The sequence below is a fragment of the Clytia hemisphaerica genome, unplaced genomic scaffold (assembly GCF_902728285.1).
Source record: "Clytia hemisphaerica strain Z4C2 unplaced genomic scaffold, Clytia hemisphaerica genome assembly, whole genome shotgun sequence".
Lineage (NCBI taxonomy): Eukaryota > Metazoa > Cnidaria > Hydrozoa > Leptothecata > Clytiidae > Clytia > Clytia hemisphaerica.
In genome coordinates, this window is record NW_027103551.1 from 588,276 (window position 1) to 598,454 (window position 10,179).

Here is a 10,179-nt window from a genome sequence, read left to right on the forward strand (position 1 = left end):
ACCTCAGCTTCATATAGTGTTTGTGGCAAGTTTGTGGCAAGGCTCTGTTTACCTGCCCTCTAGTTGGCCAGATGTCTCAACTCCTTGCTTCATAACTTTAACCACGTGATAAAAATTTCTGAGACTTGGGATTTGCTCAGCTTGGACCTAAATGCCGAGTCAACAGTTGTTATTCTTTGGTCAACGCCAATAAATCATGCTTGATGCCTTTCGTTGCACTTATGCGAAGACCTGCTTAAAGACTTTTGACGATGTAGTCCCGTACGATGCGAGACGTCACTTTCGTAGGTTATGTGAGCAAATCACATGGCCATGTATAGCGTTGCTGGTAGCTGCTTTAATATATCTTTTAATTCATCTCTCTCTTCCACGATTGAAACCTTTCTGACTTTCTGACTTTCTCTCGATTAATCGACAATCGTTTCACGGGTACTTCCTCCTCGTACGAATGGAGATACAGAAGTGGAGGTTCTTATACCTTCAGGCTTTCCATGGTGGAAGTGGTTAGAACACACATAGGTGTGTTCCATACCATTTTCACAGGAGTGATTCTTCAATCTTAGATCATCATCACTGTGAGAAAATGTTTCAAAAATATTCATTCAATCAAAAGATATCAAACAAAAATTATTGCTGTTTGACTCTATAAAATAGTAAAAAACGACAAAAAAAAAACAGCCTATATTGTCAATCAACCAATAAAAAACTTTGCACTTTACAGGCTCGAGCCTTAACAACCTGGTTGCTTAGAAAAAAGTGAGTGTTGTCCTCATCGAAGGTATTTCAAACCATCTGTTCTCAAAGAAACAAAAATGGTCAAATAGCCCCTTGAGTTAATCCAATCTGCATGCAGACTTACTCTTGGAAAAATTGTTACCAATCTAATCCGAAGCAACAAAAGGAGAATTTCACATTATTCATCTTCTAGGGCGTCTTCCCCTTCCAGAATGTCCGAGAATGCACAAATGTCACCCTAATTTTTCTTCCAAATTTCTTACAGTTCTTCCTGAACATTCTCCATATCTTCTTCTCCCAGGACTGCAAATTGTAAAAATGTTAGCACCGCTGACCAACACAAAGGATAATTCAAATCCTTCAAATAATAATGGGAAGAAATGTGATAACAGCACGCTCAATTTCACAAGCCTTCAATTTAGCCAGTAGTTTCCCACTGGACAGGATGTTGATTTCGTCGTCGGAAATGAGGATTTTGGTGGCTTTGTGCGTCTGAAGCAGTTCCAAGTCGTCTTTTTCCTGAGAAGAGAATGATAAAAAGAAAGGAGTAGTTTTACATATTCTTACCCATGCTGAATTTAACCTTTAAATCAATAGGATGTCTATAATGTCGAAAAGATTTTGCTCACAAACTGTACAGTTTTTAGCTCTTGTCTACTCTTGCGCAAAAGAAATTGGTGCTTCTTGAAATACAAATAACATGAAACAAACTGAAGTGACTTTTTCCAAATCTAAATGACTTTTCAATCGCCAGCTAATTATACGTACACGACAAAATAACGATTTCCTGATAGTCAGCTAAACTGTCCGTGTCGCTTTCAATCATTGACTCGCTTTCGACTTCAACAGTAGCAGTAGTGCCACTCTCATCCGTGTCCGAATCTGATTCGGTATCAGCTGAACTCTCTTCCTCGCTACTACTTTGACTCCATTCCGAGTCAGCGAACCATCAATCCCATACTCTCCAGTGGGCGTGTTTGCGTCCATGCACATATCAATGCGGTAGCAGTATTTATATTAGCACTGTTTGAAAATGCTTTGTGAAACCAGAGATCACATTGATCACAACAGACGCTTGATGTTGATCTGCTCCTTTTTCTGTAATCTCCTCTACACTCAGTACAACTTTGCTACATTTTCCACAATATGTTAAAGGGTCGATGTTGAGAAGACGTGGTACGACATAAACCTTAAAGAAGATGTCCAGATTCGCAGACAGCCTAGCCCGGTGATGTCTTTCTTGACGTAGTAGGACAGATTATCTTTGTTTGACTAAATATAGAATGGCCTGTGAGCTGCTTTTGCCAGGGCCATTTAGGAGATTAACTTGATGTAGTACTGGTAAGTGTTGTTAGAGAAACAACATTATCTTCCTTTTTTCCGAAATTGCACAGGCCGCAACAGCATGGCCGTCAATTTTACGGTCTACAGACACTTGATCTCCATCGTCATCTTTCCATGACAGGTACACGTTTTTAATACATCAGAAGATATAATATGCAATATGTAACAAATATTCAAAGCAACAACTTAAATCATGATAGGAATCTAATTGTAGATTCAGTATTCTCTTTCCTCTTTTGAGTCTATTATTTGCAGCAACAACACTTGAAGATTTTTGAGGTGTTCCAGTTGCTATTTTCTGGGGTGTTCCTTTTAACTTCTTCTTTGGCGAAATTAATGATCGGTCTACAGCTTTCTTTCCACCTTTTTTAGAGAGTCCTTTTCGCAATGATGGCTCGCCTTGTTCGGTAACTTTTTCACCTTCTTTGGACTTTTTCCATTTGTATTGCTGAAGCGACACTGTAACAAAGGCGTTGACTCTAACGTTTATTCACTTTTTCACAAATTTTTGGAATAGTTTTGATCTTGCATGTTCATCAAGGCTGATGGTTAGCGATTTCCAGGAATTTAACAGAACTGAACAAGCCATGAACTTATTTTTCAAAACCTCCTTTAAATTTTCACCAGAGTAGACGTGGCAAACAGATTTAAATTCAAAATGGTTCTTGCCAGCTTTTCGATTTTGACAACGACTTGGTAGAACTAACTGTTTAGCTTGAAAAGACCACTACGGTCAACCTGTTCTACCCAGGTTTCTACATAATCTTCGATTCCAAGATCTTGATATGCAGAACTGTCCATTGATTGGCGAAGTTGATATTTTTTCTGAAGGAGAATCAGGATCTGTAATTGAAAATGATTTTTCTAATACAACAGGAAACATGATAAATTCTGTAAAACGTCAATTAGTGACGAACCATTAGAGAAAAGAAACAAAATGCACCAAATCCGCCATATTTTCCCTTAAGGCATTTCACAATGACTGAAAAGTGTTGCACAATTGTCATGATACTATCTATCGCTTTTCAAAAGTTTAGTAATAACTACCTTTAGGTGCAGCACTATGATGGGATTGTTGGGTCGATAAAAAAGAATTAATTCGCCGAGTTGCTTTGCTTTCTAAAGGAGATGCAGCAGATGTAATTAATAAAGATGGCTCAAGTGGAAAAGGAAACGTACTATTTTCATTTGAAGACGATTTCTTCTTAAAAGGTAACATATATTCTTCTGACATTGTTTGATCTTTTTGGATAGGAGACGAAAGCTCTTTGTTTGATTTTGTTGATTCGTGAGATGTTGTACTTTTTGTATTGATGGAGGCTGGTTTCTTTTGAAGAGATGAGACAGTTTGCAAATCTGAAAACGACGAATCTTCTTCCGGAAGGGCTGCATCAAAGAGCAATTTTGTCTTGAGCCCCAGCTATCTAAGAGGGCAACCAATGGGTCTGGTTCGGAGGTGGAAGTGCGCAAATTTTGCTTCAATGAAAATACAAGATAGCCAGCAACATAATACGGTGTTTGTTCCTCGTCCTTGGAAAGATTTAGTTTCTCCATGTCCAATGACTCAAGTTCTGCTTGTGACCCATAATGGCAAAGGATTTGAGTCAGGAACGAATCTGCCACAAAATTGAATAAAAATTTTTCAATGGGGACTCGAACAACCAAGGTTTAACAGTTCACTCCATTTTTGAACTTCCTCTTTGTCTACCACCAATCGATAAAACTTTGACAGAGACGTTTGGGTATCTTTGACGATTATGTCATTTTTAATCCTTTTTAATGTTCAACATGCTCTTTTGAAGGTTGTGTAATCAATGAAAATGCAATTATTTTAGCTTTGGAGAAAGTAAACCATGTCATGTTTGGGCCTGTTGTATTAGGCCCTCTTATGTCCTCCAAAAAAGATACGGCACCCGGTAAGTAGCGTTTCAAATTTAACGAAATCTGCTGGAGCGGAACAGAAACAGCTTACACCAAGGGAATTGAGCAAAGTTATACCTTTTCCAGGAGTAGTAAAATCTGACTTCTTTTTCTTCACTTGTGGTGTCCACTTTTTGCATAGGTCTTGATTTTTTGGAAACGAGTGTCAGGTAAGCTTGTCTACGTGTGGTGGCATTGTTATATTTGACGGTGAAGGTCCCGATTCGCTGACACCCTAGCCCAGTAAACTATGTCTGGCTTGACGTTGACTATTTTTGTTTAATCAAGCATAGAATAGCCCGTGAGCTGCATCTACCAGGGTCGTTTGGGAGATATAAGTTCATATAATATAGGTTCATAGGCTTGTGCGTTGAGAAACAAGGATTATACCTACTTTTCTGTGTTAATGGTGACATTTTGCAGCGGGGAGGGGGGGGGGCAGTCAGAGACATTGTCCGACGGGTACGAGCGGTGGTTAAGGCTATGTAGAGTTTTTGATAAATGCACTGTAACGGTGGCAATTTCCGGAAAATTCTGATATTTTTTTGCTTTAAAACGAGTCAACAAATTGAGAAGATTGCACCTTTAGGGTACGACACCTTATAAATAAAGTATAAAGTATAAATTTCGGATGTTAGTGTAGCTATTTAGCTCTAAACAAGAGTTTTCATGCTGTTTCACGTGAGTTGCGTATAGCGCCTTGAGAGCATTTTCTTCATTGCTTCGCCCATAAATGATTGGGTCCAGGAACCACAGTTTATCCTCTCGGGTGATAATGTTGTCTACGGTTGGGGTTGTTTTTGGCTTAACAACAGCTGCAAGAGATTTGAGGTAAGAATTTTGCGGTTTACGGACGGTTTGTCTCCACCGTCATTTTTCGATGACAGGTACACGTAATTAATGCATCAGGTGAACCTCCTATGTAACTTTATCAGGCTCCACAATTAGTCCGATACCCTGGAAAAGCCATTATACGTTCATGCGTGGAAAAACAAGAACTAAACCTACTTTTTTGTGTTATTGGTGACATTTTGCCCGTGGGGGTGGTCACTGTCAGGGTAGTGTTTTTGATAAATGCACTGTAACGGTGGCAATTTCAGCAATTCCAGGAAAAATTGTAAATTTTGAAAGAAAATTCTGATTTTTTTGCTATAAAAGAGTCGACAATTTGAGAAAATTGCACTGTTAGGGTAGGAATTTCACCGTCTTTATGTTTTTTTTTTTGATGCACTGTAGGAGTGCCATTCTTAAAGCGAATTTTTCGCCGCATATACCGTCAGTTTGGTTCAAGATACTGTGCGTAAATCCATCGGTAACGAGTATTTAGCTTTTCATAATAATTTCCAAATTGTTTTCTTAAAAATGTTTGATTTTATTATCAGATAGGTCCATAAAAGTATAGCTTGTTTTTAGATAAATAAAATGAAGCCCTACAAAATAAATGTCGTGAGGAGTGAAGTATCTAGCGTTGCTAGTTCCTTTTGCTCTTTGCACTTTTGAGGGCATGTTTAAATACGTTTTTTATTACTACTTCAATTGCTTTCTCGTCCGTTTTGTGATTTTGGCATCACACTTGCTGAATGCTGAGTGTCAAGTGTTTTACAACATACATACACCCGCTTTGGACAGCGCGTCCACACCAGTTTCAAGCCCAAAGAGCTAGAGGCGAAACTTTAATAACCCTTCTCAGGCAAGAGAAATTGAATTTCCCATCCAAAACGCGCATAGAACGCCCCTTAATCATGATGACAGATTGTACCTAGGGGTTCCTTTTTTTTTGAATTTTTTGAAATCTAGCGACAGATTTTAGTTTCAATCCGGCGTTTGTGCAAAAACTACGCGTGGGCGTTCTAGATGGGAAACAAGTGGTTTCATTTCCCATCCAGAAGTCTCGCCTCTGGCCCTTCAGTAAATGGTCCACACAATCCCATTTAATGACTCGTTGACATTCTAAGTTTTCCCTTAAAGACATTTCTAAAGAAGCTCGTCATCTCTTAGCCTGTTGAAAAGCTTGGAAATTTCTGGTTCATCTTTGATGTTTGAAGGCAGGTTGAGGTGACACTCTCTTTGTTTTTTTTTACTCTTGTTCCAATACGGTGTTATAATCAAACAATAGTAACAAATGATTAGGGATCTCTGGGCTTATTTAATAATTATAAGAGTGCCTGTTGGGCTTCGTGCAAAATGTCATTTGTTTGTTTCTGAGAGTGCATAAGCATAACACGAAAGTCATCCATCTGTTGCTTTCTGAGTTCGAGTTCTGCTTTCTGGAGCTCTAACTCCTTTTCCTTTAGTTTTTGGTTTGCATCGTTTTTCTCTCGTAAAAAAGCATCTGCTTCGGTTTCAGTTCTCCTAGATTTGCTTTTCGAGGGTCCTTGTTTATCGTTTTCCGCTGCCTTTCTCTTTTGAGTCTCTTTGAAAGTTTTAAGTGTCCATTACACTTTTGCGACTTGCCACACTTGCCACAACTTTTTTCCCTGGTATAATTGTCACAACACCATGACAGCTGTGAGATAAGCTTTGAGATTCAGTTAGCGCAGTATCAATATTTGGGCGAGACAATGTTACAGCAACATCTCCAACATTTATATGAGAAACGAGGTTCATATTCTAGGTAAGCTTCTATGTCCATATTTGGTATTTCGAGGTTCTCTTTCCCCAGAACTTTCACTATTGTTCCTCGGGATGTGGCCAAGTGTTTACCATAGAAATATTTTAACACGACGTTTGAGAATGACAACCATTTGTCCTCTGGGAGTGAATGATTAACATCGCCCCATAGGCTCTAAAGCACCCGAATTTTTAGGAAAATGGGCAAAAGTACTCAGAAAGGGGTGAAAATAATAACATGTTAAGAAAGTTTTTAGGCTTGAAACTCAAAAGGTTAAGAACATCCGAAGGCTTCACAAATTTTGGATGTTCTTATAAAAAAACGTATGTATGGTGAGAGAGATGACGTCCATATTGTCCTTCAGGGCTTCTCCCCCATGCCTGGAATGAAAATTTTCCATTTGCCACCCCCCTCATTTTCCCCCACCCTGCCTCCAAAAATTTCAGTTCATTAAAATGTTTAACCATCCCTACTGGAACAATTGCTCATTTTTCTAGTCCTGTCCCAGACCTTTTAAAGCCTGCATTTCTAATAGACGAGATGTTCGGACAAGATGATGTAAGATTTTCTCATTTCAGTCTTAATTACAGTGGATTTTCTGTGTTTCTCTTCTCCGATTCCCAATTATTCAATTAACTTTATGCTAAAAATTATATTTTATTAAATTATACGTTTCTATCCATTTTTATGATAGTATGCTCATAAAGTTCACTATCACGTTAAGTGACTCGACGCGAGATTTCTCTCAAATCTACTATTAACTAAGTCCTTTCCGTCAATTCATAAAGTTGATCTCTTTACTGACTGGATATTGACACATTCTATAAATCGGTGCAGGTAATGCTAAAATGTTTGACTTTGTATATTGTAAATAGGGAGCGTATGATTTCACGTTATTTGTAAATTGGTTTGTAAATTAAATTAAATTTAAATATGTAAGTTGTTGATATTAATGAAACAGAAAATTAGCTTCAAACTTATGATACGTCTAAGCTCTAAGGTTTTTCTAAATCCCCTCCCCCCTAATTTCAATAGTTGAGGAAGGCAACAGGGCTGCTGAGTCGACCGTTTTCTTTTGGACATAGAGTTGATCAGATTTTTTACGGTTTCCACAGGGAACTCTATAAAAGTTTTTTCAATCATGGTGGTAAACTCATCATAACTTTCCTGAGTGATGTTTTGATTTTTGGCGTCTTCGGCAAGTTTTTTGCGAATAAGGTGGAGTAAGTTATCAATAGACGATATCGGCTTTCCGAATTCTCCCCGAATGATTACCCATGATGCATTGTTAGGGTTAAGGTTATCGTCCGTGAATTTTTTTGCGCAATGTATCATGGGTAATCATTCGGGGAGAATTCGGTTAAGCCGATATCGTCAATTATATTTAAATCAGGTGATCTAATTGGAATCTTTACAAGCCCATAATCTTTAATTCCGAAGTGTCCCTGCACACAGCGACATTTTTCCAATAATTTGTCTTCTCCAATATTTTGAAAGCTGATGCATCAGCGCCTTTTTATATACCCCCTTTTATCGAATTATATTCAACCTAGCAAACCTAGCAAAAAACACTCCGCAATATTTCTTAAATCCTCAAAATTGTCGGTTAATTCTCGTTATGTTTTGTTGAATTTGGATTTTTAGTCAATGATACAGTGTAAAGGATCAGTCCGACTAATCGAAAGTCTTCTAAAGCGTGTTTGTGACTTGCTATCGGCGATTTACGTTATTTCTTGACCTGCATTATGTGGGGCACCTGCATTCTGTGGGCCAGGGACTGTACAGTGATGTTTGCATTATTCACTCCAAAGTTGATGCTGTACCTCAAGACAGCCTGGAGTTTGTACAATCAATTATACACCTCAGCTTCATATAGTGTTTGTGGCAAGTTTGTGGCAATGCTCTGTTTACCTGCCCTCTAGTGTTGGCCAGATGTCTCAAGTTTGTGGCAATGCTCTGTTTACCTGCCCTCTATTTGGCCAGATGTCTCAACTCCTTGCTTAACAACTTTAACCACGTGATAAAAATTTCTGAGACTTGGGATTTGCTCAGCTTGAACCTAAATGCCGAGTCAACAGTTGTTAGACTTAGTCGTAGTCTCATGAGGGCTAAAAGAAATTCTTCCTCGAGGCAAAGTGACCGTTTCCTTCCACTTTTTGCTTTGCGGTGTTTACGCTTGACTGATTTCTTCTTCTCGTGTTTCTTTGGTCCACGCCAATAAATCATGCTTGATGCCTTTCGTTGCACATATGCGAAGACCTGCTCAAAAACTTTTGACGATGTAGTCCCGTATAATGTGAGACGTCACTTTAGTTGGTTATGTGAGCAAATTACATGGCCATGTATTGACGCAGCTTCTTTTTTTTTTAATTATATTCATAACATAAAAAACAGTTAGTTATGCCTAGGAAATGATATAACAAAGAAAACAAATCTTAAAATATGATGATTAAATTCAAATTAAATTTTTGAAAAGCTCTCAGGAACACTTGGATAAAAAACTATGTCCTGTTCTGGAGTCCGTACGGGACTCACAGAACGCGAACCCCGAAAACACAAGAGGGGAAAATTAATTTTTTCTTGTTAACCAAGACATTGTCTCAGAGTACAAAGAGTGTCTCTTCTCTAAAGATCATCGAGGCAAGCCGTCGAATGGCTTTACCACATTCCCGACCGTAACCACCAGTTGCAGAGAACACCATTGGCGTTAGTGAACCGTGTTTAATTTCGATCACTTTATCATTATAATGGCGCTTCTTTTCTTTTTCATTCCACGTGTAGCAGCGTTGAGAATCTAGGGAGACATACCTTTTAGCGAGTGGATTAAAAACCCTTATATCAAAAAATGCTTTTTGGCCTGTCACCCAGAAACCTCTTGCTGAAACGTCTAAAGGAGCTTCCTCTGATTTCACTGACGACTTTGGGAGGTTTTTTTACTCCCACCAACTATTGGAGGGGTGGTTCGATCTGTACATCATGACAAACTTCTTTCAATGTTCTCGCGAGAAAGTTTTTCAGCTTGTTATGTTGAAGCGAGATAAACCCCCCTTTTTTGCATAATAGAGCGTGGTCTACAATCAATGCAATGATATATTGGCACCAGCCTCGAAAAACACTGGATTTACTCACTTCCCTCTCCTAAATCCCCTCCCCCCTAATTTCAATAGTTGAGGAAGGCAACAGGGCTGCTGACTCGACCGTTTTCTTTTGGACATAGAGTTGATCAGATTGTTTACGATTTCCACAGTGATCTATATAAAAGTTTTTTCAATCCTGGTGGTAAACTCATCATAACCTTCCTGAGTGATGTTTTGATTTTTGGCGTCTTCGGCAAGTTTTTTGCGAATAAGGTGGAGTAAGTTATCAATTATATTTAAATCAGGTGATCTAATTGGAATCTTTACAAGCCCATAATCTCCAATTCCGAAGTGTCCCTGCACACAGCGACATTTTTCCAATAATTTGTCTTCTCCAATATTTTGAAAGCTGACGCATCAGCGCCTTTTTATATACCCCCTTTTATCGAATTATATTCAACCTAGCAAACCTAGCAAAAAACACTCCGCAAT